This window comes from Bos taurus, chromosome 5 (assembly GCF_002263795.3).
Source record: "Bos taurus isolate L1 Dominette 01449 registration number 42190680 breed Hereford chromosome 5, ARS-UCD2.0, whole genome shotgun sequence".
Lineage (NCBI taxonomy): Eukaryota > Metazoa > Chordata > Mammalia > Artiodactyla > Bovidae > Bos > Bos taurus.
The window spans coordinates 67,997,969-68,023,315 of NC_037332.1; the positions used below are offsets into that span (position 1 = coordinate 67,997,969).

The window sequence follows — 25,347 nt, forward strand, 5'->3', positions numbered from 1 at the left end:
CACTCACATGGCCACACAGTGCTTCCCCAGCACTCCTTATTTTTGAGCTTGTCTCCCATCATGGTGAAGGCAGAAAATGATACTCACCAGACTAAAGGATGAGGGAAACATCAAGGAGCTCTGTATCTCTCACATCTGTGATCTGTTCTTGGCACATGGCCTGGAAGCTTTCTTAGCAGCTACCAGAATGTGCAATTATCAAGTTGATTTGTTCACTATCTGCCTTTTCCAATAGAAGGAAAGCCCTGGAAGGCAGAACCTCATTCATCTCGATCACTGCTCCTTCCTCATGGTGCTGGACATGTGGCAGGTGCTCAGCGAATATTCCCCGAATGAATTGAATGCAAGTGCAGAGTGAAACAGGAAGCAGGAAGGACATTTCTGGCAAAAGAAAGATCATGAGCAAAGATGGGGGATAAAATGAGTAGCTCAGTTTAGCTGGAGCCTGAGCAGAGTCTGTACAAGAGGCAAGAGTGGTAAGGAGGGCTGAGAAAGGGCCCGGTGAGGAGCCAGTAGGTGGTGGGCACCAGAATCAGATCTGTTCCCAGTTCTGCTTTAGGAGCATCCCTCTGGCTGGTAGGGAGGAAGAGAGAGAGAAGAGGGGCTGGGAATGGGACACAGAAAATTGCCAGAAAGCTCTAAGGCAATTCAGGTGAAAGTGGAGGTGGTGGGGGGAAGGGAGGAATGAAGTAGACAGATGTGAAGGCAGCTGAGGACTGGGCACGGGAGGCTGATGAGAAACCCAGCACTTGGTGATCGAGTGGGGGCAAGGGACCAGGGGTGCGCAACTGGCAAGGGTGATCAGAAATGGAGAGGTTAAAGTGAGCGAAATTAGAGTCATTCCTTGGTTCGCTGATTCTAGTTTGGAGGACAGATGGAGTTATATAACCTGAAGTTCCACACTTAATGAAGGTGTCAGCCTGCGGTACTGACAGCAATAGCAGGAGATGCGTCACTGCCTTGTTCTGAACATCAGTGTCTATGATCTAGAATGGGGGTGATGTGCACACCTTGCAGAGAAGTTGCAAGGTTTGGAGACAGCACACGTGGGTGAGTGTTCATGGGAGGATGCAGGGGAGTGAGAGTCATGCTGTGCCGGCCGGAACCCCTCCAGGACAGAAGCATTTATTTCCCCAGTTACTGGGCACCTTGGAGGCTTATGGGTGACAGAGAGCCCTGACTCACTCAAGGTCAGCCACATCCAGGGATGGGTTGATGTCGGGGTACAAAGGCCCAGCTCCCCGCCAAGTGGGGACAAGTCTGAAGCACCAGCCTAGCACCAGAGCTCTCAGTGGGGTGAGCTAAGGCTATGTTGTGATGGCACTGAAGCCCTACCTCTCCCTCCATCTAATCCTGCATCCTTGCATGCACCAACAGGACAGGTTTTTTTCCCGAAGACACTCCCCAGTAAATTTCCTGTACGTAAATCTCCATCTCTGAGTCTGCTTCCTGGGGAACCCAGCATGTGACAGAGGGTATTATCTCAGCACAATGATCTTAAGCCACCTGAGTATCAGGTGTTACTAGCTAGCCAGAATCTTAGGCACTGTTCTGTGAAGTTGCAGACACTGAGCGGGAAAGCGATGTTCTGAAGGCCTGACCTGTCAAGCTGCTTCTCAGGCAGGTCAGAAATTCTTTACTGTGCTGTGGACCTTTTCTTAATGTTTAGAAATGCATAAAACAAATGCATCATATTGCAAAGTAAACCGATTTTATGGAAACACGTTTATCAAATTTTTATCAAAATAGACTATGACTATCAATATATGGCATAGCAGTATAGAAGGCATTGTGATAGAGTAATATAGTTAACAAAAAACCTATCAGTGGGTTTAATAGTCTAAAAAAACAGGGAGTGGGGATATCTCAAGATGTATATAGCAGCTGCCATGTGATATGGAAAGATCTGACTTCTGTTGGTGAGACTTTACAGGGCTTGCAAATACCGAGGTCAACAAAAATCAAGGTGTCATTCCCCCCACCCACAACCATGGGCCTCCTGAATTCTATTCATGGAAGCCCAGGGTGTTTATGGATCTCAGGTTTAAAAAAAAGCCTTGGTATTGTGTAATCTACTTAAAGATGCTTAGTTCTAGATGGTGCAGGCAGGTAGGGATTCATACTCCTAGGGAGACATAACATTTGATCAGCAGGGTCACACCTCAAGACACTTGCTACCATCTCTTCTGTTTTCAGTATCTCTGGTCAAGCTCAGGTGTCTTACTAATCAGCACAGAGAATAGCAAAAGAGGGGTTTTACTAGTGAAATTTGTGGCCAACAACCTAACAGATGTTAGACTGGGCTTTCGTTAGTAAAATTAGTGGTATTCAAGATGAGGGGATTGGCTGAAGTGACACTCTCCCTGCTTGGATGGTTGAGGTAGAGGAGTCAAACAAGGCTCACCCTACACCTTCAGAGATGGTGCCTGTGCCCAGCCATGGGGTTGCAGGTTATGTGGTTGCTAACCATAGGAATAGCAGGATCCTGCCTCTGAAACCTTGTCATCTAATTCTTAAGAAAATGTACCCTGTAACATGCGAGCAGATCAGTTAAAAGGTTGGAGAGCTGGAAGTCTACCAAGTTTATAATTACATGGTATAAGCCATTTGTTAACTGCATGCCTGTTAAAGGTAAAGTCTGTGAAGTATGATAGAATTTGATCTGAAGTTCACTTTCAATGTAACTATAGTAAGGTTGTAAGAGAAGAAGTTAACCCTTGCCCACTTCAAACATTCTGGAAATTCTTACAGCTATCAAAAAGGACCCAAAAGATTGTGCATAATTATATGGGCTTGCGTAGGTTTCCAACAATGACACTTAAATTTTCAGGAGTTCTGTCTATCTAAAATCAGGGTAAAATACCCACCTGCCAAGGCAGGTAAATGTAAGAGATGTGGGTTCGATCCCTGGATTGGGAAGATCCCTTGGAGGAGGGCACGGCAACTCATTCCAGTATTCTTGCCTGGAGAATCCCATGGACAGAGAAGCCTGGCAGACTACTGTCCATAGAGTCACAAAGAGTTGGACACAACTGAAGCGACTTTGCTTGCATGCGAAATGTACACCGCCACCAGTACTTTACAAGAGACAGGTTTAGGATGCAGATGGAAGACGAATCAGAACAAAGTGGGTGGAGCTTTGAGTTAATTACCCAGTGGATGTTTAGATAATTAGCCTGGAGGGGATAAGAGTAGGTCAGAGTTTTACCTAATGGCCCCAGAGAGAGGGTCTATTTGACTTGGCTGCTTCCCTATGCAGCTAATGTGAACAATTCTTGCTTTGTTGGGATGATTCCAGTCTTAGCAAACAGCCAGCAGGGCTCCCCTAAATGCTCCTCCAGAGAGAAATGAATCCTGAAAAGGGAGGGTCGGGGAGAGCTGAATGAGAGAGTGCTGTGTCTGCTCTCCTTGCTGTGTCGGGCTTCACTGGGGATGAAGAAAAATCTCTTTGAGTCTCTTACTTGAAAAGGACTCAAGGTTTTATCAGGAATGGTTTGTAATCCAAACTAACCCTTTCTTTTTACCAATAATACTTTTGTATAAAATCAAGTAGCAATCACAAGACCTAGTGAAAGACAGCAATATGCTAAAGCACCTGTAAGTTATAAGGAAAGGGAAACAGGAGGGAGATGAGTAGGACTTCAGCCCACATCACCTCAATAAACACTCTGCTCATCCTCAAACATAAACTGTAGACCAACAAACTCACTCATTCAATGCATGATTTTTACCACCTACAGCGCCCCGGTTCCTGTGCTAGGTGCTGGGGGCATATAAAGAGCAGGAGAATCAAGGTCTCATAGATCTTAGACTGGGGGGAGAGACGAACAACAGACACATATTAGCAAGCGTGCGTGCATGCATTTGTGCTCAGTTGTGTTTGACTCTTTGCAACCCCATTGACTGTAGCGCTAGAATGCAGTTATATATCACAGGCTAATACAGAAATTAGCCTGTAATTCTAATCATAATAAATGTTAAGGAGGAAAATGGAGGATAACATGAGAATATAAAATAAGAGGAGAGGTGGCATCTAACTAAGCTTGGAAGATCAGGAAAGACCTCCCTGAGGAGGTGACATTTAAGCTGAGGCCTGAAAATTGAATCAAACATCAGGATTGGCTCCTAGCAGGTGAAGGGTGTGTGTGTGTGTGTGTGTGTGTGTGTGTGTGTGTGTATGTGTGTGTGTTGAGCATTCTTTGTAGAACTCATGCAAAAGCCTTAAAGTGGGTGGTAGCCTGGCCAAGCTGAAGAAGTAGAGAGTAGGCAGAGTGACTGAAGTGGGACATAAGGCAGAATGGTAGGGGAAGAGGCAGGGAATGTGCTGGGATACAGATTAGAATTAGACACAGCTGTCCTTGGGGCTCACCATCAAGTGGGAAGGATGTGTGTGATTGGGTGAGTCATAGCAAAGTAGAGATATCTACCAGGGGACTGAAAGACTTCAGAAAATAGTAAGACTGGTACTGCCTAGAGGAGTCAGGGAAGGCTGCCCAGAGGAGGTGATATTTGACTTGGGTCTCAATGGTTGCATAGGAGTTTGTTAAGCCAAGAGAAAGGCAGAGAGGAAAGCATGTTAAAAGGCCAGGTGAGCAGTCAGAGGGACCAGAGTGTGGACTGTGGTACAGGAAATAAAAGGAAATAACCTAAGACTTACAATAAAAGCTGAGGGCCAAGGATATTTACTATTTTTCTTTTAATTTCAGTTCAAATGTGAATTTATTCTGCCTTGTAGACACATTCAGCTACGTTTTTCTAATTTTAAACACTGAACATATTGCCATAATTTTTTTTTTCTGAGCTCGTAAGTGGATTCAATTCTTGTTCTTGGTTGGGAGGAATCTTTTCAATGACCTCAAGCTAAGGCTGTTGCAAATATCTTTAAAGTAGTTATATTCTTGCAAATTTATTCTACACTATCCAGCCCTGGAGTTGGTGATATTTACATAACTCAGATGTCTGAGCTGGGGGCCATGACACTTATTAAGCTTTGAGGAATTTACATTTTTCTATTTGGAAACTTCCTGAAGCACAGAGCTGACTCTTCTGTATTCTTAGAATTCTCTCATTACACATATACACTTCATTGCCTAGATCTATCTGGGGGCTTCTTATTTCTGGAATAGTCACTAATCCTACCCATTTTCCAGTCCATCAACAACATACCTGGTCTACCATTTCTCATCAAAATAATCATGTATTTGTTTTGGTTGACTATTAATAGTGAAACTATACCCATAATTCAATGGACATGAGTTTGAGCAAACTCTGGGAGATAGTGAAGGACAGGGAAGCCTGGCATCCTGCAGTCCATAGGATCTCAAAGAGTTGGACACAACTGAACAACTGAACAAAAACAAACACCCATAATTAACTAGTAGTGTACTAGTTAATGGGGAGGAGGATTTGTAGTGTTCCAAATTCTGTGGTGTTAATATTCCCATCATACTAGTTCCAAGCTACCTATTTTTAACGACTGCCTCACAAAATTCCTGAAAATTTAACAATTGGCACACCACTGGAACTGTGCAACCTTTGTTAGTTTACTTAAGGTCTTCAGATCTGTTTTCTAGTCTACAGAGTGAAATAATGTCGATAATAGTAACTATGGCCTTGGGTGGGTACAAATATTAAATAAGTTAATGCATTGAGAGCATTGGCCAAAGTACCGTATATGTAATAGAATGTGAATTCAGCAAATATTGTTGTGACTATTGTTTTAGTTTACAAGTTCTTGATTATTATTTAATGAGTTAAGCCCAAATAAACAAAGTGCGCTCTCCAGAGCTTCTCTTAAGTTGAGGATTTCTACAGATTGCCAGAGAGGTGGGTCACGTATTGCTGTTTTGCTGCATGTGAGTCTTTTGTTAATAGGTCAAGTTTTATTCACTTCTGTTTAGCAAAATATAGTTCTGCAATTGCTTCAACAATGTCTTGCTAGTGTATTGTTGGACTTTCATGACTCTGTCTCTTAAAAAACAAAGCTTTTGGCTCTTCATGATTCAAAAAAATGTCCTTTATGATTTTCTCTTTAATACCCACAAAGGACTGAATTATACCCTATTCCTTTGTGTATTTCAGAGGGAACGGAAATTAACTTGCCTGCTTTGTGCCACTAATAATATAGTACACAGCACTGTCAAAACAGCTTTATAGATTAGCAACACTACCTGCGAATGCCCTGCCGACTTCCAGAAGTTATATTAATGGGCAGCTGCAGAAAATCTGGCAGAAGGAGCATCTGAGATAATGGTTTTGGTGAGAGCTTCTGGAAAGGCTTTTGTGATCCTTAAAGAAAAACAGACTAGAGGGTGTAATAATCTTTCATTTTATAATAAAGTGTCAGGATGTGTCTGGCTACACATTACAGAATACCTAACGATGGCTGTAGCAATAAAGACATTTAATTATCTCATAACAAGATGTCTAGCAATAGGCAGTTCCAGGTTTGTGCAATAGCTCTGGATGACTTCCTCACTCCCCTCTGTCACCCTCAGTATGCTGTGTTTGTTCTTAGGCTTGGTGCCTCATGGTTGCAAGATGGCTGCTGCAGCTCCAAGCATCTTGTCCTTAACACCAGCATGTTCAAGGCAAGAAGAGGGGAGTGGCTGGTGTTAAAGAACTTTCCTCTCAGCTTTTCTCAGAAGCCCCCAAGCTGACTTCTCCTTGAAGCTCATTGGCCAGAACTCAGGTATGTGGCCATGCCTAACAGTACAGAAGAATGGAAAGGCAATATCTGGCAAAGTGCAATGGGTCACCGTATTGGTTTAGCCCAATCGTGGTTAATTGCTTGGGGCTTGGGGAGGAGTCCTCAGTCCCTGAATTCAACAGCTCTTTACCATCTACCAGAGCAAAATTTAAGTTCCAGGTTCTGTTAGCAAGAGATGGGGGTGGTGAGGGAGTAGAGCAGTATATGCCACCCATAATAAATAAATGTCACCTGTGTGACCCTCATATGTTACATGTGACTGTGAGGAAGTTGAGGTTGAGCAGTGGTCACCTGATTCTGTCTGCCTGATGTTGCTTCCTCTTTCTTCTGATGACCAAGCCTTGATTTGCCTTTGGTGAACTGCCTCTTTCCAGCTCCTGGAATATTTTTTTCTAATTAAAGTTGATGTACAATATTGTGTTAATTTCTGCTGTGCAGCAAAGTGATTTAGTTATATATATATATACACACATTCTTTTTTAAGACATTCTTTTCTATTATGGTTTACCATTGGATATTGAATATAGGGGCTTCCCAGGTGGCACTAGTAATAAAGAACCTGCCTGCCGATGCAGGAAACGTAAGAGACGTGGGTTCAGTCCCTGGGTTGGGAAGATCCCCTGGTGGAGGGCATGGCAACCCACTCCAGTATTCTTGCCTGGAGAATCCTATGAGCAGAGGAGCCTTTCTGGCTACAGTCCATGGGGTCACAAAGAGTCAGACACAACTGAAGGGATTTAGCACACACACACATTGAATATAGATCTCTGTGCTACAGTAGGGCTTTGTTGTTTATCCATTCTGTACGTATGAAAGCTTATATCTGTTACCCCCACGCCACCCCACCCTCCCCCCACTCCCCGCCCCCTTGGCAATCAGCAGTCTGCTGTCTATGTCCCTGATCCTGTTCCTGTTTCATATATAGGTTCATCTGTGTCATATTTTAGAATCCACATGAAAGTGATACCATGTGGTACTTGTCTTTCTCCTTCTGACTTACTTCATTCAGTATGATCGTCTGTAGTTGCATCCATGGTGCTACCAATGGCATTATTATGTTCATAAGACAGCATGGGCATTCCCAGGTGGTCCAGTGCTTAGAATTCTGTGCTTTCCCTGCCCTGGCCTGGGTTCAGTCTCTGGTCTGGGAACAAAAGATCCTATAAACCCTACACTTCTGTAGGTTAGAAGTCGGACGTGAGACCCGCCTCCCACTGAGCAGAATCAAGATGTGGGCAGGGCTGTGTTCCTTCTGGAACCTCTAAAGAAGAGTCAGTTCCCTTGCCTTTTCCAGCTGCTAGAGGCAGGCCACATTCCTCGGTTTGTGATTTCCTTCTTCCAAGGGAGCAATGGTGGGTCAAGCTCTTCTCATGTCTCATCTCTCTGATCTTGATTCCATCGTCAGTCTCCTTCTCTGACACCAACTCTTTGGCCTTCCTCCTCCCAATGTAAAGGGTTCCATTCAGCCTCTCTGAATAATCCTCCTATTTCAAGCTCAGCCAATTAACCTTAATTTCATCAGCAACTTCAACTTTAATGCCCCTTGTCATGTAACATAACGTAGTCACAAGTGATGGAACATATGCACAGGTTCTGGGCACCTTTGGGAATCTATTATTCCATGCCATGTCATCAAGGCTTTTTTTGTTTTAATGTTTAAATGGGATAGTACATGTATATGGTATCCTGTAAGTGCTCAATAAATGTTGGTTATCATTTCTGTTTCTCCAGTGCCTAGCACATAGCAGATTTTTTTAAAATTTTAATTGCTTTACAATGTTGTGTTGGTTTCTGCCACACAACAGTGTGAATCAGCCATACGCAGACATATGTCCCCTCGCTCTTGAACCTCCCTCCCACCCCCCACCTAATCCCACCCCACTAGGTTGTCACAGAGCACTGAGTCATGGCGGGTTCTTGTCAGAGCCTGAACTCCTCTTACTGAGACATGGGATCTATGTCCCCTCTCTGGAATCTGGGCTGCAAGATTGTTCAACCAGTAGAATATGGTGGAAGCAACCCTGTGCCAGTTTGGAGGCCTAGGTCTTTAGAAACTAGCAGCTTCTGCTTCTTGTCTCTCGGGGCTGTGCTGTGCTTAGTCGCTCAGTCATGTCTGACTCTTTGAGACCCCATGGATTGTAGCCTGCCAGGTTCCTCTGTCTGTGGGATTCTGCAGGTAAGAATACTGGAGTGGGTTGCCATGCCCTCCTCTAGGGGATCTTCCGTGCCTGGGATCGAACCCAGGTCTCCTGCATTGCAGGCGGAGACTTTACTGTCTGAGCCACCAGGGAAGCCTATCTCTCGGGACACCGGTTCTCAAACCCCAGCCACCGGTCCGTGAGGACGCACAGGGAGAGGACCTGACAGCCAGCACCAAGCCAACAACCATGGGAGGCAGCCGGCTTAGAAGTGGACAGTCCAGCCCTAGTGGAGCCACCCCGGTGACCCTGAGTGGATGCTGTGATGTGCTGCCCAGCAGAGTCCCGCTCAGATTGCATCTTTGTGAACAAATGAAAGGATCATTGCTGTTTAAGCCACTAAGTTGGAGGTGATTGGTTATGTAGCAGCAGATAAAAATATAAGGCTCAAAAATGATTCAGGGAATAACTCAGTAAATAAGCCATCAGGATTCAAGGAGAAGAAGAAATCTGCTCTCTTTAGAATTCTTACACGTTTCACCCACAGATTACTTTAAAGCTTACGAAGCACCTTCACAAAGGGGTGAGGGATGATGTCTTGACAAATGACTAACGCCCTGGCTGCATTTGTACCTTGTAACAATCAATCGAAAAGTAAAAACATTCAAGAAAGGCCACTTCATTCTGAATGGTTGAACCGGATGGAGGTATTGATACAGACTTTGTGAGATGAAGCTATTCAAAAAGGAATATCTCTGAGTTCGCTCTGCTGTAGTATCTATCCCCACCCCCGCCTCCACCCCGAGGCCAAATCTTGAACTGGGACCTGGAATTGGGTTCCCAGGATGGGAGGATCATTTCCCACCCAGTTCGGGCATCACACAGGGTGACATTCTCATTCAGGTGCAAGCCAAGGTTCGATTACATCCCTGACAACTCGACTGAGGGGAGAGCACAGAAGCGCTTTCAGAGGAAAAAGGCATTAAGAATGCAACATCAAGATCTTGATTTATAACATTCGCAGCTACCTGTCAGTCTCCTTGGATACGCCTCTCAATTACTGGGTACGGTTTCAGTTAGGAATTCTGCTCACATACTGGGGTTGGTATGGCTGCATAATTAAACGAGAAACAGCCACCCGAGGAAGCTGGAGAAAGATGATTGCCTTCAGATGGATGGCCAGGGAGGAAGCCTAGGACCTCCAAGCACACTGCGGCTCTTTGCCACTTCATTCCACCAGAGTGGAAGCTGTTTTGCTGCCTGCAGAAGGCAGGGGTTTATCAGAGCTTCCTCTGACCTTTATTTATTTTAAACTTTTTCGTTTGTGTTGGGGTATAGCCGATTAATAAACAATACTGTGATAGTTTCAGGTGAACAGCGAAGGGACTCAGTCATACACATGCATGTATCCGTTCTCCCCCAAACTCCCCTCCCATCCAGGCTGCCTCATAACATTGAGCAGAGTTCCCTGTGCTACACAGTAGGTCCTTGTTGATTATGTGTGTGCCCAGTCACTTTAGTTGTGTCCAACTCTTTGTGACCCTATGGACTGTAGCCTGCCAGGCTCCTTCTGTCCATGGGATTCTCCAGGCAAGAATGCTGGAGTGGGTTGCTGTGCCCTCCTCCAGGGACTCTTCCCAACCCAGGGACTGAACCCACGTCTCCTGTGTCTCCTGTCTAGCAGGCAGATTCTTTATTACTGAGCCACCAGAGAAGCCCGTCCTTGTTGGTTATCCATTTTAAATACAGTAGTGTGTACATGTCCATCCCAGACTCCCTAACTATTAATATCCTTCCCACTCATCCTTCCCCTCGGCAACCATAAGTTCATTCTCTAAGTTTGTGAGTCTCTTTCTGTTTTGTAAGTTCATTGGTATCATTTCTTTTTAGATTCCACATATAAGGGAGGTCATATGACATTTTTCTTTCTCTGTCTTACTGATTGCATGTCCTAGGTCCGATGCAATAGCTTACTGATCCATACATGCCCACCCTCAGTCTGCATTGAAGTCGTTCAGTCGTGTGGCTGACTCAACTGCTCACACCTGCCAAATGCAGGGTTTGATCACTGTAGTAGGTTGAATAGTGTCCCCCAAAATTCAAGTTCACCCGGGACCTCAAATTGTGTTCTTCTTAGACATAGGATCTTTGCAGATATAACTGGAGAAGATGAGATCTTACTGGATCAGAGTGGGCTCCAAATCCAATGACTGGCATCCTAATAAGAGGAGAGGATACAGAGAGAAGACCCTGTGAAGACAGAGGCTGCGATTAGAGGGGTGCAGCTGCAAGTCAAGGACACTCAGGACTGCTGGCAGCCACCTGAAGTTAAGAGAGAGGCTGGGAACAGCCTCCCCCCTGGAGCCTCCGGAAGGGACCAGCCCTGACCACACCTGGATTTCAGACTTCCAGCCTCGTGAACTGTGAGAGAATGAACTTCTGTTCTTTTAAGCCACCCAATTTGTGGCACTTTACTGCAGCAGCCCTAGCAAATTAACACAACAGTCAAGGACAGTAACGTACTTGGCAGGATCCAGGGCAAGAGATGTGTGAGAGACAGAGCCAGGAATGCCTTGGTCCTTTCCCTACTCGCCAGAAAAACGAGTCACTTTTGGGATTGGAGGAGGAGCCAGGAACACGACCCCAGTGGAGCTCATTTACTCAGCGATAAGAAGCAAGATGAGACAAGTCCCCCCAACACTACCACCAATAGCCATCACCCCAGTAGAGCGAAGCCTTAATGCAGTCTTTCGCTCTGACTCAACTAGAGTCCTTACCTAGTGAACTCTCATTGTTTGCTCTCTTTACTCCTCAGAAAAATAAGCAAGCTTATCTCAAGTACTTAATCAAAACATAACCATGGCCTGGGGGCGGGGTGGTGATCATAACCACACACGGATGTTTTTATTCACAGATTCACATGTACACTGCTGGTCTCAAGAACAGTGACCACAGCTGTTCAAAATGGCATGGGTTCCAGGGGCTCAAATTACTCGGGCAGGAAAAACCACTAATAAATGCTGTATTTTCAACTTCTGGTCTGGGTATGACTTTGCAAATAAGAACATGCAATCAAGCAGAACATATATACATTTGCCTTGAAAATTGTAGTTAATCAAATTTCACTTCTGACCAAGCCAGTCTGGGGATGGAACCCAGCCCAGATGACACAAAGCAGAGAGGAGGATCCTGGTAACATTGCCTGAGGCCTGGATCAAGCTATGCCTGAATCTGTCACTACCTAATGCCTTAAAAAAAAAAAAAAAATTGGACAGCAGTAAAGAAGACTGAGTTAATCACAATCCTCTGATCATGGCACTTGATGCAAAATCTCCTAATATTTCTTTATTTCCAGTAACTTACTGTGTATTCCTTTTCCCCATCCCTTCCCATGGGCAACCATTATGATGTATCTAACATGTAGCTTTGTGTTTGTATGCTTTATTGCATGTATTTAAAAAAATATTTGTTTCGGCTGTTGTGGGTCTTTGTTGCTGCAAAGGTTTTTCTCCAGTTGTGGCAAGTGGGGACTACTCTCCAGTTGTGGTTCCTGGGCTTCTCACTGTGGTGGCTGCTCTTGTTGTAGAGCACAGGCTCTAGGGGCTTCAGTACTTACGGCTCCCAGGCTCTAGAGTACAGGCCCCGTAGTTGTGGTGCACAAACTTAATTGCTCCTTGGCAATGTGGAATTTTCCTGGATCAGGGATCAAACTTGGGTCTCTTCCCCTGGCAGGCAGATTGTCTACCACTGAGCCACCAGGGCGTATTACTATATTTCATATACCCATTCCCCTGCCACAATACATTGCATGAACATGCAGTATGTTTCCCTTGATAGAGCCAAATAAGGATTTCCATGGGTCGTAACACTTGCATTGGGATTGCTGGTTGTGGGAGCACTTCACATGACTAAATTGCTGGTTTCTCTGGGTAATATCCCAGTCTATACTCCCCACAACAATGCCTAAGGGTTCCTCCAGATGTTTGACTCTTTGTGACACCTGGACTGTAGCCCACCAGGCTCCTCTGTCCATGGGATTTCCCAGGCAAGAATACTGGAGTGTTGCCATTTTCTTCTCCAGGGGATCTTCCTGACCCAGGGATTGAATCTGAGTCTCCTACACTGGCAGGCGTGTTCTTTACCACTGAGTTCTGCCAGCACTTGGCATTTTCCAGCGTTCTAGTTTCTGCCAGTCCAGTAATTATAAGATAATGGTAAATGTTATTAAAATCAGCATTTCTCTGATTACTAGTGATTTTGAACATCTCTTCATATAGCTGTAAGTATTTTGAGTCATCCCTTCTACAAACTACCTTCCATAAACTCGTTCAACTGCCTGTTCGTGTTCTTGCTCAGTTCCTCTTGTTGATTTGCAAGGATTTCTTCTATCTTATAATGAGCAACACTTGGTGATTTTAGAAATTGGAATATTTCCCTCTGCCTTTCATCTGTCCATGAATTTCGCCCATAGTGTCCTTTGTGGACCAGAAATCCTTCATTTGAAGGTCATTGTGGTAGGCAGACATCTAAAGATGTCCCCGGAAGATGTCCAATCCCTGATTATCCAATCAAACACTAACTGAGATACTGCAGTGCAGGGAATTTGCAGATGTAATTAAGGTTTTGGGCTGCCATAGTCCACTCTGGCTGCTCCAACAAAAACCAGAGACTGGATGGCTTATAAAGTTCTGCTTTGTTTTAAACAAAAATGTATTTCTCACAGTTCTGAAGATCAAGGTGTGGGCAGATTCAGTGTCTGATTCACAGATGGCACCTTCTAGCTGTAACCTCACGTGGAAGAAGAAGCAAGGGAGCTCTGTGGGGCCTCTTCCTTAAGGACACTCATCCCATCCAGGAGGCTCTGACCTCATGGCCGAGTCATCCTGTGATAGCCCTGCCTCCTAACACCTTCACCTTGGGGCTTAGGTTTCTGCATATGAATTTTAAAGGACACAAACATTCAGAACTCAAAATAGGGAGATTATCCTAGATTATATGGATGTGCTCAAGCTAAATACCTGAGTCCTTAAAAGCAGACAATTCTCTGGCTGACATCAGTGAGATGCAGGTGGAGAAATCAAGGAAAAAGGAAGTCAGAAAGATTGGAATTGGAGAAGACCTTGATTGCATCCTACTGGCTTGAGAAACAGAAGGAAGCCAGGAACCCAGGAATGGGTGTGGCCTCAGGAAGCTGAGCAGGCCCCCTGGGCTGATGGCTAGCAGGCAAACGGGGTTGAGGTAGCGGGGAGCTCAGACCCATAGTTGCATGGGACTCAGCTCTGCCCACATCCTGAATGAGCCAACACGTGGCTTCTCTTCCAGAGCTTCTGGGAAAGAGTCCAGGCCGGCCTGTGGGCCAAGTTCCCAGCTGAGCCCACTGCACCGGGGACCTAGAGAACCGTGAGATAATAAGTGAATGTTGTTTGAAGTAAAAAAAAGACTGTAGTAATTCATTATGGTGGCAATAGAAAACTAGTATAGTAATCTTAGGGCTTCCCCTATGATCAGTTGGTAAACAATCCACCAGCAATGCAGGAGACCCCGGTTCGATTTCTGAGTCAGGAAGATCCCCTGGGAGGGCATGGCAACCCAGTACAGTAGTCTTACCTGGAGAATTCCCATGGACAGAGGAGCCTGGCGGGCTACAGTCCACGGGATCGCAAAGCGTCCGACATAACTGAACGACTAACCCAGCACTGCATAGTAGTCATATATATGTCTTCTGCTTTAAGATATGTGCCTGCTTTTATTTTTTTTTAAATGTCAATTTATTTTTACTTATGTATTTGGCTCTGCCAGGTCTTAGTTTCGGCATGTGAACTCTTGGTTACCACATGTGGGATCTATTTCCCCGACTAGAGATAGAATCTGGGCCCCCTGCATTGAGCGTGCAGGGTCTTAGCCACTGGACCGCCATGGATGTCTCCTGTGCCTGTTTTTCAATGCATGAAACAGGGCACTCAAAGCTGGGGTATTGGGACAACCCAGAGGGATGGGATGAGGAGGGAGATGGGAAGGGGATTCGGGATGGGGGACACATGTACACCTGTGGCTGATTCATGTCAATGTATGGCAAAAAATACCACAATATTGTAAAATAATTAGCCTACAATGAAAATAAATAAATTAATTAAAAAAAAGTTTATTCTAAACTATATGTGTGCAGCATTTCCAGTGGGTGGGGTGAAGTGCAGGTTGATCACCTCCAAAAGGGTGAAAGCTAGTTTTCGGGGTGGGGAAGGATGAAAGGAATTTAAACTCCTTTTATATATAAGGTGACTAAACTACCACCACCATATATATATAGCACAGAGATACGTACAATATATAAACAGAAAATCAGTATAATTTTGGTATTAAAATTTCCCTGGGGTGAGGGTGTGTGGTTCCATTTAGGGGCAGGATTGTCTAAAAAGACTCCTTGAGAGGTGAAAGTAGGAAAAGGTTGAAAAACATTGACCCATGTCACAATGATATTCTATAGTTTAAAACATTAACTTTGCAGTTCTATCTTATATATCGAAGTCTTTATGTAAAATCTTCCCGAGTTCCTCTACGAAAAATCCATATAGGATTTTTATTGGGATTGCATTGAATTGATAGGTTAATTTGGGCAGAATTGACAATTTTATACTATTAAATCATCTCACCAAGAACATATTAAATACAAAGTCACTTCACTTATTTAGATCATCTTCTGTATTCTTTACCAGAGTTTGAAAGTTTTCTCCAGAGAGGCCTTGTGTATTCCTTGGTAAATTGTTCTGAAGACACTTTAAAATATCTGTGACTATTATGAATAGTGTTATATTTTCACTTCTGTATTTATTCAAATATAAAATGCCATAAGTGTAAGATGCATTCCAATTTCAAATGCATTAAAACGTGGAAAAAATATGTCTTAAACCTACTTTCTCCTACTGATGTATTGCTGGTGTAGAGAACTGCTATTGATTTTTATGAGCTAATCTTGTACCTGGCAATACTGCTTATAAATTCTAATATTTTGTCTGTTGATCCTGTTGGTGTTTCTCGGTAAATGATGACACTTTTAGCTCTTACCTTCCAATTTCTACACCATTTCCTTCTTTCTTTATTGACTTGGCTGTGACCTGTAGTACTGTGTAATCATTAATGGCAATAGTCAACTGAGAATTTTCAGTTTATGGGCTGGTCAGTTATTTTTCTTAAGTCAGTACACCTGGGTTTTCTGAAATTTACAATCCAGTAATCCTAACTAATATGAACTAACTTCTTCAAGGATATCGAGTGTGGGACTATAGCCACACTATAGCCAGTTCTTCAAGGAATCCACAGTTTTTAGTCATCTATCTTCTCTACTGCACCTGGGAGAAATGTAGTGGCTTAATCCCACCTTGGTTTGTGGATAAAGGCAACTTCTCTTAGAAAGGGATGTGGGCAGGAAGAGAATAATTGGTGGGCTTAGTAGAGTGATAATAATAATTAGGATAATTACAAAGATGACTTTCAGTTTTCAAAGTAATCCTTTATCATATTTGATGCTCATAATAGTCCTATGAAGTTGGGTAGGAAAAGTATCATTATCTTTATTTTCCATGAAGAAAGGAGAGCTTTCTTTTCTGTCTTTTTTTGGCTGCGTTGGGTCTTTGTTGCAGCACACAGCAGCTGGTGTGGTGTGCCGGCTTAGTTGCCCTGCGACATATGGGATCTTAATTCCCCTACTAGGGATCGAACCCATGTCCTCTACATTGGAAGGCAGATTTTTATTTTCTGCTTGGGTCCATGGGTAGCTTCTTGGGAACTGGCTTACAAGAAGTGGGGGAGTGGGGGGTGGAGGGCAATGAGGTAGAAGGGTCCCTGGATCAAGTAGAGCTGGGGTGCTGGAGCTGCTTATCTAAGACAGCCTGCAAAGCATGGCTCAGGTAAAGAACTAGAAGAAAATTCACAGTGTCAGAAAGAGTATTGATGTGAATGGAAAAGGCAGTCTAGTGTGGTCATTCAGAACTAAGACTTTGAACCCAGGTTGGTGAGAGACCATGACTGGAAAAAAGCCCACATTATATTTAAAATTTTGTGTCTGCATTGTGCTAGCATTTGCAATAAAGGAATTGGAGGGGGTAACCTTATTTGAAAAATTTTAAAGGTGTTTCAGCCCTTCTGTCACCACCAGAGAAGCTGAATCAGTAAAATTCATTTATATATATATATAAATACACACATATATATTCTAGATGATATATTAACATTATACTATGTAATACATATTATATGTGAATTACATATGACATATCTTTGTATATGTCTAAAATCTTTCCTACTGATTATAAATAAATGGAGAGATTGATTGCAAGTAATTGGTCTAGGCAATTGTGGGAACTGTCTAGGTGAGTCTGAAATCCATGTGGAAGGCCACAATGAAGGGCAGGCAGAATTCTTGGCCATGAGCTGAAGTGCTGTTCACAGGCAAAATTCTGAGGCTCAGAAAAGCCTCAGTTCTGCTCTGAAAGCTTTTCAACTGATTGAATCTGGCTCATTCAGCTTATCTAGGATAATCTTCCTCTCTTAAAGTAAACAGATTATAGACTTTAATCACATTTATAAAATACTTTCACAGCAACACCAAGATGAGTGTAGGATTGAATAACTGGGAACAGGAACCTAACCAAGTCGGCCCGTGAAGCTCACCACCCGAGCCCCTATGGAAATACACAACAGAGCCATGTTCATCCACTGAGTCCATTCTCACTGGAATCCATTGGTTCCAGATAGGGAAGGTTATAGAAAGCTAGAGTTCTGCCTTGCATGAAAGGGAGGTAGTAGCAGCTTGATGGCATCAGTTTTTTCCTTCCAAATGACCTCTCCTAATTTTCCTTACATGCTGCTGACTAGCTGACAGGAGCAAACAAGCTGTGCAGGCAGAAGAGTAATCTGAGAGAAATATTAAAACTAAAAAGAGTATCTGATTCATTTGGCTGTGTTCCAGAAACTAACACAACATTGTGAAGCAACTATATGCCAATAAGAAATAAATAAAAAATTTCAAATGATAACAAAATAGATCACCGCCACCAACAACAAAAGAAAAAATATATTTGCTTAAAAGTAAAGGAGTGTCCACCCCCTGGCCTCAGCTCCCCACTCTGTCTCTTTGGTGTCCTTGTCAACCCTGGAAAACAGATTGTGTAGATCAGAAGAGAAGTGTATTGTGAAGTTCTTGCACTTGTTCACTCTTCTTGCTTAGGTATTTATGATGCCCTTGTATTTTCTTTTTTTAAAAAATGTATCATTTACTTCTGGCTGTGCTGGGTCTTCGTTGCACTTTTCTCTAGTTGTGCTGAGCAGAGGCTACTCTCTAGCTGCAATGCACAGGCTTCTCATTGCGGTGACTTCGTTTGTTGTGGAGCACAAGCTCCAGGGCATGTGGGCTTCAGTAGTTGCGGCGCTCGGGCTGAGTAGATGCGGCGCTCGGGCTGAGTAGATGCGGCGCTCGGGCTGAGTAGATGCGGCGCTCGGGCTGGGTAGATGCGGCGCTCGGGCTGAGTAGATGCGGCGCTCGGGCTGAGTAGATGCGGCGCTCGGGCTGAGTAGATGCGGCGCTCGGGCTGGGTAGATGCGGCGCTCGGGCTGAGTAGATGCGGCGCTCGGGCTGGGTAGATGCGGCGCTCGGGCTGAGTAGATGCGGCGCTCGGGCTGAGTAGCCACGGTGCTCGGGCTGGGTAGATGCGGCGCTCGGGCTGAGTAGATGCGGCGCTCGGGCTGAGTAGCCGCGGTGCTCGGGCTGAGTAGATGCGGCGCTCGGGCTGAGTAGATGCGGCGCTCGGGCTGAGTAGATGCGGCGCTCGGGCTGAGTAGATGCGGCGCTCGGGCTGAGTAGCCGCGGTGCTCGGGCTGGGTAGATGCGGCACTCAGGCTGGGTAGCCGCGGCGCTCTGGCTGGGTAGATGCGGCGCTCAGGCTGAGTTAGTTGCGGCGCTCAGGCTGAGTAGATGCGGCCCCCAGGCTGAGTAGTTGTGGCTCCCGGACTCTAGAGCACAGGCTCAGTAGCTGTGGCACAGGCTTAGTTGCTCCATGGCATCTGGGATCTTCCCGAATCAGGGGTCAAAGCTGTGTTTCCCGCATCGGCAGGCGTATTCTGTACCGCTGAGCCACCAGGGGACCTCTGCCCTTCTGTTTTTTTTTTTGTTTGTGTTTTGCAAACTCTTCTGACGGTTATATGGTGAGTTTCAAAAGGTAAGGTATGAAGCAGAAGAGGAGAGTGCTAGGGCCAGGTTGATGGGCAGTCCTGATGCAGTTAATGATGGGGGATGACAGGTGGGCCCTGACACCGGAAGTCAGTGATGAGAAATTACAATCTTCTGAGACATCGCGCAGTGCTGTTCAATTAAGGGACACAAGTGATGCTATTCTTCACAATGAAAATCAGTCATGAATTGGTTTCCACAAGCTGGTGACTCCCGAGGTCATGTTCCACCATGTCAATGTGATAGACAACTCGCAAGAGCAGGAATGGCCTGGCCCACTGAAAAGACGCTGAACTACAGGCCACGCCGTTGGATAAGGAAAGAACTGGTCATTTTTAATGGCAATTGGAATCTCAAACAGTGTAAAGTTTTGGAGAAGGAGTCACGTTCAGGCACAGAAAGCAAATTATCTAGTAGCAAAACTTAGTGCCCAGAAAAGGAAAGGCCACACAGTTGGTGAAAACCTAATAATAACAGTAAAGTTTTAGTGAGTAAAATGCCAGGACGAGACACAGGATGAGGAATTAGAATGGTTCTTATCTCAAAGAGCGTGATAAATCAACACACTGATGTCATGTCACAGGATGCTGAAGAAGTTTACGTAATAAGCTGAAAAATAATAGCTTCTCTATCCAGAGAAAATGACAATAGATTTCACCAATACATGTCATGGTGTAGCATTGGTAAAATTTATAAATGAGGACATGTAAGAATACTTTTTATGGTGGAAGCTGCTACTGCTAAGTCACTTCAGTCGTGTCCGACTCTGTGCGACCCCATAGACGGCAGCTCACCAGGCTCCGCCGTCCCTGGGATTCTCCAGGCAAGAACACTGGAGTGGGTTGCCATTTCCTTCTCCAATGCATGAAAGTGAAAAGTGAAAGTGAAGTCACTCAGTTGTGTCCGACTCTTAGTGACCCCATGGACTGCAGCCTACCAGGCTCCTCCGTCCGTGGGATTTTCCAGGCAAGAATACTGGAGTGGGGTGCCATTGCCTTCTCCGTATGGTGGAAGGAGTTGCTCCCAATAAGTAAAGGCCAATATGTACTTTTTTATTAAGGTTTTTTTTTTTTTCATTACTTTAATGTTTCATTATTATTGTGCAATTGTCATACACTAAATTGCATAATTTGATGAGTTTTGACATATTTGTTCATCTGTGAAACCATTACCACAATCAAGATAATGAATATACTCATCAACCCCAAAGTTTCCTCATGCCTCTGTGTAATCCATTTCTCTCTACTCCTGCGTCCAGGTAAAAATATTGGTCTTACCGCTACTGTAGTTTGTATTTTCAGAATTTAATATAATGCGATCAATGCAGTATGTATTTTCGGTGTCTGGCTTCTTTCACTTGACAGAATTATTTTAAGATACCACAGAATCGTCCTGTTGTGTGTATCTGTAATTTGTTTCTTTTTACTGTTGAGTTGTGTTTCATGGTGTGGATATGCCATAGTTTATCCATTCACCTGTTGATAGACATTTGATTTTGTTTCTTTTGACAAGCTGCTAACATTCATGTAATTGTTTATGTGAACATAGACTTGCATTTCTTCTGAGTAAACACTTAGAAGTGGAGTGACTGGGTCGTATGATTGGTATATGTCTAATTTTATAAGAAACTACCAAACCATTTTATGAAGTGGTTGTACCATAGTATATGTATCACCTGTAGACTGTAGGAGTTCCAGTTGCTCTGTATCTTCATCAATATTTGATATGGCCATTCTTTTTTTGTTGCTGTTGTTAATTAATTTTAATTAAAAGATAATTACTTTACAATATTGTGATGGTTTTTTGCCATACATTGACATGAATCAGCCATGGGTGCACATGTGTCCCCCCATCCTGAACCCCATTTTTACATCATTTTTACATCAATTCCTGGATCCCAATTCCCAGCAGGTGATATGAAGAGAACCAGATGACACTGGCACATGCAGCAATGTGTTACAAAAGGACTCGGGGCTTAAAGATCTGAGTCTTGTATCCTTTTATATATATATAAATTTATTTATTTTAATTGGAGGCTGATTAGTTTACAATATTGTATTGGTTTTGCCATACACTGACATGAATCCGCTGAGTCTTTTATCTTTACTAGCAAATCTTCCCTTTGCTCATGAGGGAGATACTGTATCTTCCAACGGTGTTTGCTGTACAACCTTGAAAAGACAGTTCAGAACAATGGACAGTAAATGCTTTGCTCAGAATTTGTGCAGGCACATGATGAAGCCATAGAGGATTACTTCCCAGCAGAGTGCCTCTTGAGAACGATTTATTGCACTAGCCTCAATCAGATGACCAATTAATGATTTCTGACACTGACCCTGGAGAAAGGAGTTGCAGCATTAACGCCACATATTGTGTATTACATAATTAGTTACCAAAAAGATATAAAACTATAAGAACTATAAAAGAATTCAGTAGAAATATACAAAATAAGTATATATGAAAGCATAATGTAGACATCTGCTAATCCTAAATTTTATCCTGCTTGAGATTTGAATGGCTTCTTGAATCTGTAGCTTGACATTTTGGAAAGTTTCAGAAAATTGTCAACCATTATTTCTTCAGATATTGCTTTTGCCTCATTCATTCTTTCCTCTCTTCCTGAATTTTAAGTACACATGTGTTGCATCTTCTTTCTGTCTTCTCTGTCTTTTAATCACTCTTAATTTTTTCACTCTTTTGTGACTCTGGCATTTTAAAAAATCAATTAATTTTTAAAATTGAAGGATAATTGCTTTATAGAATTTTATTGTTTTCTGTCAAATGTCAGCATGAATCAGCCATAGGTATACATATATCCCCTCCCTTTTGAACCTCTCTCCCATCTCCCTCCCCATCCTACCCCTCTAGGTTAATACAGAGCCCCTGTTTGAGTTTCCTGAGCCATACAGCAAATTCCCAAATTCCCATTGGCTATCTATTTTACATATGGTAATGTAAGTTTCCATGTTACTCTTTCCATACATCTCACCCTTTTCTCCCCTCTCCCCATGTCCATAATTCATTTCTCTATTGCTGTGATATGGCCAGTCTTTTTAATTTTAGCCACTCTGGTAGGAGATATTATTATCTCATTGTGGTTTTAATTTTTAGTTCTTTAATTAGCAACATGTTGAGCATCTTTTCCTGTGTCTATCTGCCACCTGTATCACTTCTTTGGTGAAGTGTTTGTTCAAATGTTTTGTCTATTTTTTTTATTAGGTTGTTTATCTTCTTATTGAATTGTTAGTACTATTTATATTAAAAGGATATATGTCCTTTGTCAACTCTATGTTTTGCAAATATTTTCCTTCCAGCTGGGTTTGCATTTTAATTTTCAAAGCTGTCTTCTGAAGAACAAAAGTTTTAAGTTTGGATGAAGTCCAATTCATTGATTTTTTTTTCTTTCACAGTTCATGATATTTTATGTTCTATTTAAGAAATCACTGCTAAACCCAAGGTCATTAAGATTTTTTCTAATGCTTTTGTTTAGAAATGTAATATATTTAACATTTTTTCACGTCTGAAAACAAATAGTCTGTCTTGAAGGAATTATTTGGCCTCTGTGAGGATGGTACTCCATTCATGGTTGACTCTAGGAAAGGTTTTTTTCTCTTATAAAACAGAAAATCTGGATGTTGTCAAAACATTCTGCTTTCTTCCTTGACACCTAATGGTATGAAAAACTAGTGTAGATTAATTGAAAACTAGTTGATGCTATAATGGTTAACTTTATTAAGTGAAGACAGGGCTTCCCAGGTGGCACTAGTGGTAAAGAAACCTGCATGCCAATACAGGCGAATTAAGAGACACAGGTTTGATCCCCGGAATGGGAAGATCCTCTGAAGGAGGGCACGGCAACCCACTCCAGTATTCTTGCCTGGAGAATCCCCATGCACAGAGAAGCCTGCTGGGCTACAGTTCATAGGGTCACAAAGTGTTAGCCCTAAAGTTAAGTTACGACTGAAGTGACTTAACATAACACGCACAGCACAAGCAAAGACACATTCATTCACAATTGTTTCAAGATGGTGTGAAAACCGGGGAGAGGAAGGACTTCTTTTCTCCTAGAATGCTCACTCTTGCAATCCAGCTGCCGTGTGAAGAAGCCCAAGCTAGCTATGTGACCATGGGAGAGAAAAGAGAGAGAGGTCCAGCCTTCCACTGCTATGATTCCAAATGAGCAAAGCCATTTGGAAAGTTCTAGCCCCAGCTGCCATCTTACTGAAGCCACAGAAGAGACCCCAAGGGAGGCCAGCAGACATTGTTACGGTGCAAAGGGCTCAATGCCCAACACACACGGAAGCCAACGTTACAGTACTGGTTTTAGGGAAAAGAAAGAGGTGTATTGTGAGGTGGACAGCAAGGAGACAGGAGGCAAGGCTCAAATCTACCTCCCCAGTCTGGGGTTCAGTCAAACTTCTATGAGTTAGAGGAGGAAGGCTGGGGTGTGGTGGTGCTGGTGGGCAGGCTTGACTGGAGGGCCCTGGGGCTTGGCCTTTTACGGTAAGGTGTGCTAGAGGGGCTTCAGCATCAGGTTTTCCTGGACAACAGACCCAGTGCTTCTAAAAGGGCTCCAGCCTTCAGGTTCTGGTTATGCCCCTGTTCTTGGGTTCCAGACGTGATCTGAGGTCAAAATCTCCTCTGCGCATGGTAGCTGCCTGACTTGGAGTTTTGTTTTTGTCTCTGGAAAACAACTCAGTATCTTGTTCAAAACAGGATAGGGCCAGTTTGGGGTTAGTTCTGCGGTTACAAAAATGAACCAGCTGGTCAACCCACAGAATTTTTGTGAGATAATAAAATGGTTGTTGTTTTAGCCATTAAAAGCTAGGATAGTATATTACCTGTCAATTGATAGTCAAGCAACCTAGTATAAAAGTCCCCATCCAAAGCTTCCAGGGTTGAGAAAATAACCCTGCTGTAGAGTGTGACATCTGCTCTCTTCCAGCCTTTGGAATATGCTTCCATTACTGCTAAAGCGCAAAAACCCAACCTCTGCCTCCCTCTTGTCCCGTGGTGGGTCCCAGCCTCCTCTGAGTTCAACCAGACCCAGAGCAGCAGGTCTGGGGTCAGAGGTGTGGACTCGCATTGCCCTGTGCGTGCCTGTCTCAGAAGTGTTTTCCTTTGTGCCCAAGCATCCCTCTGTCTTTCTAGAAAGATCTCTGGCTCTCAGGTTTGCAGTAAGAAAAAACACACCTGTGTGACTTGTTAAAATGCAACCCCCTTGGGCCAGGATGCTGTAGTTTTGCCTTCAGGATGCATGTTTTTACACAGCAGGTGATTGTGTGGAGGGATTTACGGGGACCATAGTTTGAGAAACTGTGCCCAGGGTTTGGGTTCTCCTAGTGGACAAACGGCGTTCTTTGTCCTGAGTCATTCTTGATGTGAGATGGCATGAATGCGCATGTGTAAGTGTGTGTGAGCACGTGACTGTCAGCACACGAGCCTGTATGAGTGAGAATGTACGTGTGATACATGTGTGTCAACTCAGCCCCATGAGCGTGCACAGGGCACACTAGACCCAGGGTAGCATGCAGGCTTGGGCGGCCGCGGGAGCAAGGTGCAAGGTGGGGAAGAGGTGTAGGTAGCCTTGGAGAAGAGAAGACCTTTGGGGTGGGACACAGTTAACTAGGTGGCAGTAGCAGCTGGCCCTGGTGGCCGCCCGTGTCCAGCATCTGCTTTGCTTTTCCTACAAGTACATGCGCCTGTGCTCAGGCTGAGTCCAGAAACTCACGTTATAAAAAGGTGTCCTGTGCCGGTAATGGAAAAAGGGCAAAGAAAACCATATGGACCCGGGAGGGGATCTCGAGGTTGGCAGACAGCCTGGGCCCTCCAGGATCCCCACCGCCCCCTGCCAGCCCTCCATGGCCTGTGGCCATGCTCGTAAAGGTCCTAGATGGCGGGAGGATTATACCTTGGTACCACCCCTTGGCCCCCTTTAAGCGAACTCCTGGCAGTCAAGCTGGGAATTAGTCGTGGTGTACTTTTCAAAAGTTCTCCACTGCCGTTTGGAAAGTCAAAGACATAATAAGAGTAATAATAACACTTGCTAGAATTTATATGGTGTAGCTCTCCATTCCAGATGCTCTGTTGAGTGCTTTTGGGGCCTTAGCGCATTTAATTTCAACTTGGAAGATCACAGACATCTTCTGGAATAGCAATCCTGAAATTAACATTTGAAACAAAGTATAAATATCTCTGCTTTAAAGAAAAGTTTTAAGTAAAAATATATAGGAAAATTCACAGTCCATCAGTGTGATCCTCAATGAGTTAGCACAGGT

The 25,347-nt window shown here is 43.9% G+C and overlaps 1 protein-coding gene across 1 annotated transcript in view; it reads left to right on the top strand.

The window, feature by feature from the left end:
- Positions 1–6,517: 6,517 nt before the first annotated feature.
- The window catches only part of CHST11 (carbohydrate sulfotransferase 11), a 305,169-nt gene continuing 286,339 nt past the window's right edge, over positions 6,518–25,347 (top strand). Inside the window, exon 1 of the mRNA XM_059886490.1 lies at positions 6,518–6,691. The gene's annotated coding sequence lies outside the window, so the exon portion shown is untranslated. The remainder of the gene's footprint in view (positions 6,692–25,347) is intronic.